The sequence below is a fragment of the Panthera onca genome, chromosome D4 (genome assembly GCF_046562875.1).
Source record: "Panthera onca isolate mPanOnc1 chromosome D4, mPanOnc1 haplotype 2, whole genome shotgun sequence".
Classification (NCBI taxonomy): domain Eukaryota; kingdom Metazoa; phylum Chordata; class Mammalia; order Carnivora; family Felidae; genus Panthera; species Panthera onca.
In genome coordinates this window covers 38,875,504-38,884,280 of record NC_138351.1, presented here as the reverse complement: position 1 = coordinate 38,884,280, position 8,777 = coordinate 38,875,504, and positions in this window count along the sequence as shown.

Here is an 8,777-nt window from a genome sequence, read left to right as displayed (position 1 = left end):
TCAGTAGGCTGAGAAACTTTTGCCAAACACTCTATTCCAAATTCTCCTCCTAATTGAAGAGTATGCATTCTGCCCTGGTAAACTGGGGCATGGCCATTAGTCATGGGGGTAACATTCAGAGAAAGAAGCTTCAAGAGTCAGGTTATGGTTTGACATGCCTCTTTTCCCCTGGTCTCAGTAGCTGGCAATATTCCAAATGCAGACTGCTTTACTAACCTGATTCCCGGAATGACGACAACATCAAATAGGACTGTGGCTGATCCATTGTAAGTCCCGTAATGTGAGGGAGATCACTGTGATTTTCAAGGTCACTCTTAACCCAGCCTATCCTCACTGGTACTTTCACACAACCACTGATTAGCAGAATTGGGTAAGTGGATTACTTGTTACTACACTTTCTTTTCAGAATCCCAAATAGCGTGCTAGAAGAAATTTAATTTAGAAGACAGTAAGCTACACATAATAAACTGCTATGAGAAGATATACCTCAAATGTCCTAGTGCAATCAGTATTTTGATCTCCGTATATAAGGAAACTTCAGAATATACACTAGGTGAAATTACACATGTTGTTTGTTAGTCTTTCGAGGGAGTTGTTTTCCTCCATTATATGATACAGGAAGATGGCCAAAGTTTCCAAACCAGATGATTAGATGTGAAATCCTGTATGCAATGTAAAATAAGAATAAGTGTGAAATAACAAAATATAAATATACTTCCGGGTAAGGTGGAAGAGATTTGAATTTTAAACTATGTCATAAAATTCAAATCCTTCCATTCAGAAAATCTATAGTTGTGTTTCTTGTTTTAACTCACTGGGGTGCAAAGAAAGACTATATTTATGCTTTCCAGAGGCTCATGTTAAGGAGGCGGTGTTCAGGGAGGAGACAGAAATCTAGGATGAATAATTAGAGGAATACGGGTAAGTGATATAATACATTTATGACCAATGTGCCGTGGGAACATTTAGGAGGGAATCCTAAACATTGATGAGATTGAAAAAAGTTTCCTCCACTATGAATAGAGTTTCTCAGACATCAAGAGAAGGGCATTCTGGGCAAGGACCATAGCATATGCAGATCTCTCGAAGTGAGAAAACCCTGGGCTTTTCTGGGAATCAGTATGTAAAGAATCATTGAGGACAGAGTGTCTGTTAGGGAATGGTAGGAGATAAACCACAAACCACAGCTGGTAAACAGCACTAAAGGAATTGCCATATGAATCAAAGCTAACTCATCATTTTCCTGGATCTCTGAATCATCACAGTGTTTCAGAGTTTTCTTATTCTGGGTAATAAACAACCTTTGTCTATGAGAGGGAAATGACAGTGTGGGCCAGATTCACCTGGTCTATTATGACTGGCTTTTGCTGGGGAGGATGAGGCAGGTTTTATAGTATCGATACAAAGTAAAAACTGCTTGTCTTACATTTCCCTTAAAAATGAATAAGCACATAATACTTTGAACAGATACTTTATAAAAAGAAGTTACAGTAATGGTAATAAAACCAGGAAAAATAATCAGCATCAGTAGTCCTCAGGGAAGTTCAAAACTTAAACTACAATGAAATACCATTATATATTCACTGGTAAGTGATTTTTTTGTAAGTCTAGATTTTTTTTAAAGCTATGTTTTTAAGTTTATGTATTTATTTTGAGAGCTAGAGTGCAAGAAGAGGAGAGGCAGAGAGAGAAGGAGAGAGAATCCCAAGCAGTCTCCACACTGTCAGCTCAGAGCGCGATGCAGGGCTCAAACTTACCAACCATGAGATCATGACCTGAGCTGAAATCAAGAGTCGACGCTTAACCGACTGAGCCACCCAAGTGCCCCTAGAATTTTTGAATCAGATAAACCAAATACTGGTAAGAGTGTGGAGCAACTGGCACTCTTACTGTTTGGAATATAAAATTGTACATTTGGAAAATTTCTGGAAGTTACTAATAAATCTAAACATGCACCTACGTGATGACCCTGTAATTTTAATCTTAGGTATGTACACAAGAGAATAGCACTATATTTCCCCAAAAGATTTGTTTAAGAATGTTCATAGCGGGGCACCTGGGTGGCTCTCAGTTGGTTCAGTGTCCAACTTCGGCTCAGGTCATGATCTCTCAGTTTGTGAGTTCGAGCCCCACATTCAGCTTACTGCGGTCAGCCTGTCAGCATGGAGCCCGCTTCAGATCCTTTGATCTCCTCTCTCTGCACCTCCTCCACTTGGGCTCTCCCCAACATAAATATATACTGAAAAAAGAATATTCATAACAATTTACTCATAATAGCAAAAACTGGAACAGCTCAGCTAACCATTGTTACAAGAATGGGTAAACAAATTACGGTATATCCATATAGTGGAATACTGCTCATCAATAAAAAGGAATGAAATACTGGTATACACAATAACATGGATAAATTTCAAAAACACTTAGTTGACTTAAAGAAAAACACACAAGAGTATCTACTATATAAATTCATTTCCATTAAGTTTTAGAATGGAAGACATCAGAGTATTGATTGATTCTGGGTAGGCAGAAGTAGATTACATGAGAAGGAATATGAGAAATATTTCTGGGATGATGATAATTGTATGTATTTTAACAGGTTTTGCGGTACATAGACGTATAGGTTTGTCAAAATTCAGTGAACGTACACTTAAGAATTGCACATCACATATATAATTATTTTTCACAAATGAAAAAACACATATATGAAGCCTATTTAATGATATGCATGATGAAGTATGCATCGCGGGAAGTGTACTATCGACCGTTTACTTTGAAATGCATCCAAAATTAAGGTGAATTAATGAGTGGAGAGAGAGATGGATAAATAGATATATTATAAAGCACCTCTGCTAAAATATTACTGATGCAATCTAGGTGGTGGGTGTATAGGTGTTCACTGTAAATTTTTAAAATTTTGCTGCATTTTGAATATTTTTCATAATACAAATATAGAAGATATTACTTCTCACAATTTTCCAGAATATGCTAGGTTGAGAATAATAATTCAGTCTCACAACTCTTAAGCAGACAGCCCTAGAGCCATATCCACCCACCATTCCTTCTATTAAAGCAGAAATGAAGTCACAGGGTGGGTGGATATTGTCATGACTAGTTAATAGGCAGCCTCTTGTCACTCCACATTCCAGCATGCTGCCTCAGGGCCTCGGGCTGACAGCTAAGCAAAACGCAAGTTCCCACTGGGAACACAGACTCCAAGCGGAAGGACAAGAATCAGGCCAGTATGGACAGTGAAGGTTGAAGGTTCTGTTAACAAACCATGGGAAGAGGGTTTTCACTAAAGACTCACATGTCCAAGTTAATAGAAACGTGAACAGATCTTTTTGAATGCTTGCAACCTGAAAAGAAAAAAAAAAAAAAAAAAAAGATACGACTGTCAGTTCAATTATCCTTTAGCATCTAGTGTTCCCTACTTATTCTCTTGTTTCCCAAGTAACAAATTGCATAGATGGTTTCTTAGAAAACTGTCAGTGTAATTCATATCTTTTCCCCCATCCCACTTATCTCCTCATTCACCATCTCCCATATCTCAGAAGAATGATCAGCTAGCTACACAGTTACACAACCCAGAAAACTAGGAGTAATTTCCAGTTGCCCAATTTCCCTTGCCCCAAGGATTCAATCCATCGCTGTCTCGGTAATTCTCAATGTTCTCACATTCTTCCATTTCTTCCGTCTCTGTCTACAGTCTTTGTCTTTATTCCGGTCCATCTCATCTTGTACTTGGACCACCGCACAAGACTCTTTACTCGTCTTTTATTTTTTTCTCTCCCCATTCCAACCCAATGCCTACGTAACAGCAGAAGGGATTTTTCTCAAGATGTAGCTGCATTATGTCCCTACCTTGCTTAAAATGTTTCATTGCTCTTTCCTTGTGCTTAGCCTCAATCCACACTCTTTATGACAAGTAGGAAGAAACACTGGCACACATCTCACCTCTCTGGAGCCCTGCTACCCACTGTACCCACCGCCAAGAACAGCATGCTTTACCTTTCAGGCTTTGACAGGCTGTACTCTCTGGAATGCTCTTTCCCTGGCTCTGTGTGCCTAGCTTTTCTGTCCTAACACTTTTTGTTATCTCTTTAGGTGAGTAAGATCTAGCTTCTATTTAGGGATGTTCAGGTTTATCTCTTCAGACTCTATTTCAGTAGTTTACCAAATATTCTTGGAGTTCTTTTTGGAGTTATTGTAAAGGGTCCAAGAATCTTTATATAAACTAAGAATTGCTTTAAATTCAATCAGTTCTATTTTGTGTCCACAGATGCTATTTTTTGAGAGTATATAGATGCTGTTATGATTGCTAAAATAAAAATTAATAAAATGAAAATTCATCAATAAAAAAAAGCGTATTCCTGGATTTCTAGTAGAATTTGATATTATTTTTAATCAATATGTAGCCCAAATAAAAATACTATCACATGTGATTCATAGTGTTATCTTTAACCAAAGAGCTGCCCATCCACAAAATGTTTCCAACCACTCTTCCATATGGTTGCAAATAAATTAAAATTAAATTAATTCATTCTTATGATATATTTTACTTTCTATTAAGTAGGATAACATTTTCTATATTTAGTATTAGAATGTTAGAAATTAAAGAAATCTTTGGTGGTACTTCAGTTTAATCCCTTTATGTTATAGAAAAGGAAATGGTAAGTGAGAAATTTAAAATATCTATCTAATCACACGAATAGTAACAGAGTAGAATTAACAGACTGCTGTCTTGTCCTGTAGTCCAGTGTTCTTTCCATCTCCCTCAGCGACATTTGCAAGGGGTGGGAACCAGAATCCTCAGCCAAGTGTCAAATGAGAGGTCTAGTCGATTCATTTTCTTTCTCATTCCTTCCTGCTCGCTCTTCAATTTATCCAGGCTATAATCTCACTGTATCAAGTGTTTATTTTTTACTGGTAGTTAAAGAAATATTTAACCAGCTGCATGTTAACATGAAAATGACCACATAAGAAAAATGGTTGCTAAGCGAAGGTAGTATAACTCCCCACAAATAATCAAGTCATTGTACTGAGGGCTATAAAACATGCACATAATCATGCATCACCACTAAAGCATCCTTTCTACTCACATTTTTCTCATAGCCTCCTAGACCAGCATAAAACTAGTTCCTTGATGCCAATGGCAACAAACTTAAAACCTAACTTGTAATAAAGCTTGGTTCCCAGATGTTCCGATTGGCCATACTGTTACACAACAGATTTAATATCATAGTTGGACATAGATTTCTGCTGCAGTCGAGTTGACGTCAATTTTAAATAGGAGCACTGAATTCCTAAAACTCAGATGGACCAGAATTCAGTCAGCTAGATCTAAATCTACTATGAAGACCTGGGTTTCATTGAAGTAGAGAGTTTCTAAACCCACAGACAGAAATAGAAAACCCTCTCTGTTTAAATTCATTTTCAGACCAAGTTTGTCTTCTGAGGACCACTAGACAGCATGTCCAGATAACGAGTGTATCTCTGGACTGTAATATTACCATTCTACGTTTCCTCTACTGGTTCTCAAATGAATGCTTGAAAGATTCACTTGGGAGCCTTGCAAAAAGCAGATTCCTGGGAAGCACTCGCAAAGCCTGATTCAGTAGGATGGGGTTGAGAGCCAGTACTTTATATTTTTAGCAAGCAGCCCTCGAGTGATTCTGATGCAGGTTTCTGTGGACCACAGTTGGAGGAAACATTGCAATGCCAGCAATGATCATGTGGCACACGATGTTTCCTCATCCAGGCCTGTGTGATGCCAGGGTGGCCAGAGACAGGGCAGTGGCCTGGGGGAGCACAGCTTTCCAGCAAGTAGGGCTTGGTTGGGAAAATTCTTCCTGTGATTTATTCATTTTTCAGAGACAGAGACAGAGTGTGCGTGGGGGAAGGGCAGAGAGAGATGGAGACACAGAATCCGAAGCAGGCTCCAGGCTCCGAGCCATCAGCACAGAGCCTGATGTGGGGCTCGAACCCACAAACCGCAAGATCATGACCTGAGCCGAAGTCAGACGCTTAACAGACTAAGCCACCCAGGTGCCCCAATAATTTTAAAAAGACCTATGGCAGTCCTGAAATAAAAGCGTTCTCTTTCTTTACAGACTTTGTGAGAAGATGAACCACAAATCTACTCCCTGACAAGACAATGACATTATCCCAAAATTCGTCTGTGACATTCCTCATTCAGCCCATACCTGAACATGAGGGAGAGCTGCCATCTTTTTTTGTTGTTGTTTATGTGTGTGTGTGTGTGTGTGTGTGTGTGTGTGTGTGTGGTTTTTGTTCTTGTTTTGTTTTGTTTTGTTTGGTTTTGTTTTGTTTTGTTGGTTAATGTTGATTTATTTTGAGAGAGAGAGAGAGAGAGAGAGAGAAAGAGTGCTAGCTGGGGAGAGGGGCAGAGAGAGAAGGAGAGAGAATCCTAAGCCGACTCCATGCTTAGCATGGAGGCCAATTTGGAACTGGATCCCATGACTGAAATCATAACCTGAGCCAAAATCAAGAGTCAGAAGCTCAACCAACTGAGCCACCCAGACACCACAAAGCTACAGTCTTTTAAATGAAACAAGTAGTTCAAGAACACTCTTTGTTAGAGAGTCCTACGGAAGACTGAAGCTACACATGAGATGATCTCATTCTATTGTTAAGAGCTGGAAAAGCCCCATTAAGAAGATATAAAAATGATATGAGTTCAAGCTCTGCATTGGGCTCCGTGCAGACGGCACAGAGCCTGCTTGGGATTCTCTCCCTCTGTCTCTCTGCCCCTCCCCTGCTCATGCTCTCTTTCTCTTTCAAAATAAATAAATAAACTTAAAAAAAAATCATGTAAAAATGAGCAACAGGTGCTGCTTACCCACGTGTAACCACATGGTTAAGACTCTTAAAGGATCTGTAAGGGGAAGAGAGGCCAGATTCACTTTAAAAATGAGCTCGTTAATGGAGGCTAATACATTTAATCCCAATAAAAATAAAAATAACAATAAAAATAAAAATAAAAATAAATAATAATAATAATATAAAACCAGTTCTAGTATTTACATTATCATCCTTGTCAAACTAATTTAGCCTGGCCACACCTTCCGTTCAAATGCAGTCAAGCCCTGTGGCTTACAATGAACTCAACCGAAGAGGCTTTGTATCTTTAGACTCAAAAGTTGCTATCACCCTAAATTACCACACATTTTCTGCATTGACATTATGTCACGGCTCTAAATAGGGTGATGGGGCTTCATTTTACTAAACCTAAGCAGGTGAACTAGGCTTCATTGGGCAATGGATTTGGGGCCCAACCTTGGGGCTGAGAAAAAAACCACTTTGTAAGATCGATCCATTTTCAGTGTCCTTATGGACAAAGGACAACTCTCCCTTCTGTAATTTCTCAGTTACTCTCACAGGTGCCGCCACACTTTCAGCCCACGTCCCTGTGTGCATTACTCTGTGTTTATTGGGTTGAAGTCATTTGCCAACTGTGTTCAGATTTAGTACTTGTGTTCCCTGATGACATAAAATTCTGCAACAGGAATCTTATACTCAGGGAACCAATATAGCCCATGCATGTATAGAATTTTCTTAACTTTGAATTTTTCTCCCCGTCAGTTTTTCAAACCTTTAATGTCTGCTACCACACATCTATCGTGAGGCTGCAAGTCATGTAGAGTAAAACGATGCATTTGCTTATTTTAACCACGTACAAATACTCTGTAGCGTGTTGCTCAATGACCCATCACTTCCAGGGGCTCGGCCACCTGAATGAGTGTAACCACAGAGGTGCCGACTTAGGCTGCAAATACAAGACTCTGCCTGAGTCATAATGGAACGCCTGTCGACGAAAGCCTTGGGGGCCCACCTTCAAAATGAGATCCTTGCTGGGACAATCACCTGGTAGGACTCGTTTATTCAGATGGGAAAACAGAAGTGAGATGGAAAGCCCTAATGGGACTTCTAGGGGGTCTCCAGTTCTTAACCTTGGAGGTGCCAAGATGTCTACAAGAGAGCTTCTTGGGAGGTGAGTAGCTGATTTCATTCCATTGATGAGGAGACTGGGAGGTCAGATCAGCTGCTGTGATTCTAAAGTTCCAGGGCTGCTCAGAGCTCGTCTCTACCGGTAGAGCCACAGACGTGCTTACGTCAAGTCAAAGTTCAATCTCATACCAGACCACTGATGTAAAGGTTAATGCACATGCAGCGTAGCTCACACCCACATGCACACTCTGAAAAGGCGATTTGAATGAACTTAGTTTAGCAGAATAAATATATAAGGGAAGAGCTAATTAAAAAAAATAAACCATTAATATTCCATCAAAATTATGATTGTATATACTTCTTGATTATTAATTCATTTTCTAATGTTTATTATTTATTTTGAGAGAAAGAGAGAGAGAGAGAGAGAGAGAGAGAAACAGTGTCAGTGGAGGAGGAGCAGAGAGCGAGAGGGGGGAGAGAAAATCCCAATCTGGCTCCACACCTGTCAGCACAGAGGGGTGATGTGGGACCCCATGTGGGACTTGAACTCATGAAACTGTGAGATCATGACCTGAACCAAAATCAAGACTCAGACACTTCACTGACTGAGCCACCCAGGTGCCCCTGATTGTTTATTATTAAATTGATAGGTTAATAATAATTCACCATGGTGCTTGCTTTTTTGATGCATGATTTATTTATTAAAAAGTTAAATAGAAGCACACCTGGGTAGCTTAGTCAGTTGAGTGTTTGACTCTTGATTCTGGCTCAGATCGTGATCCCAGGGGCATGGGATTGAGCCCCATGCG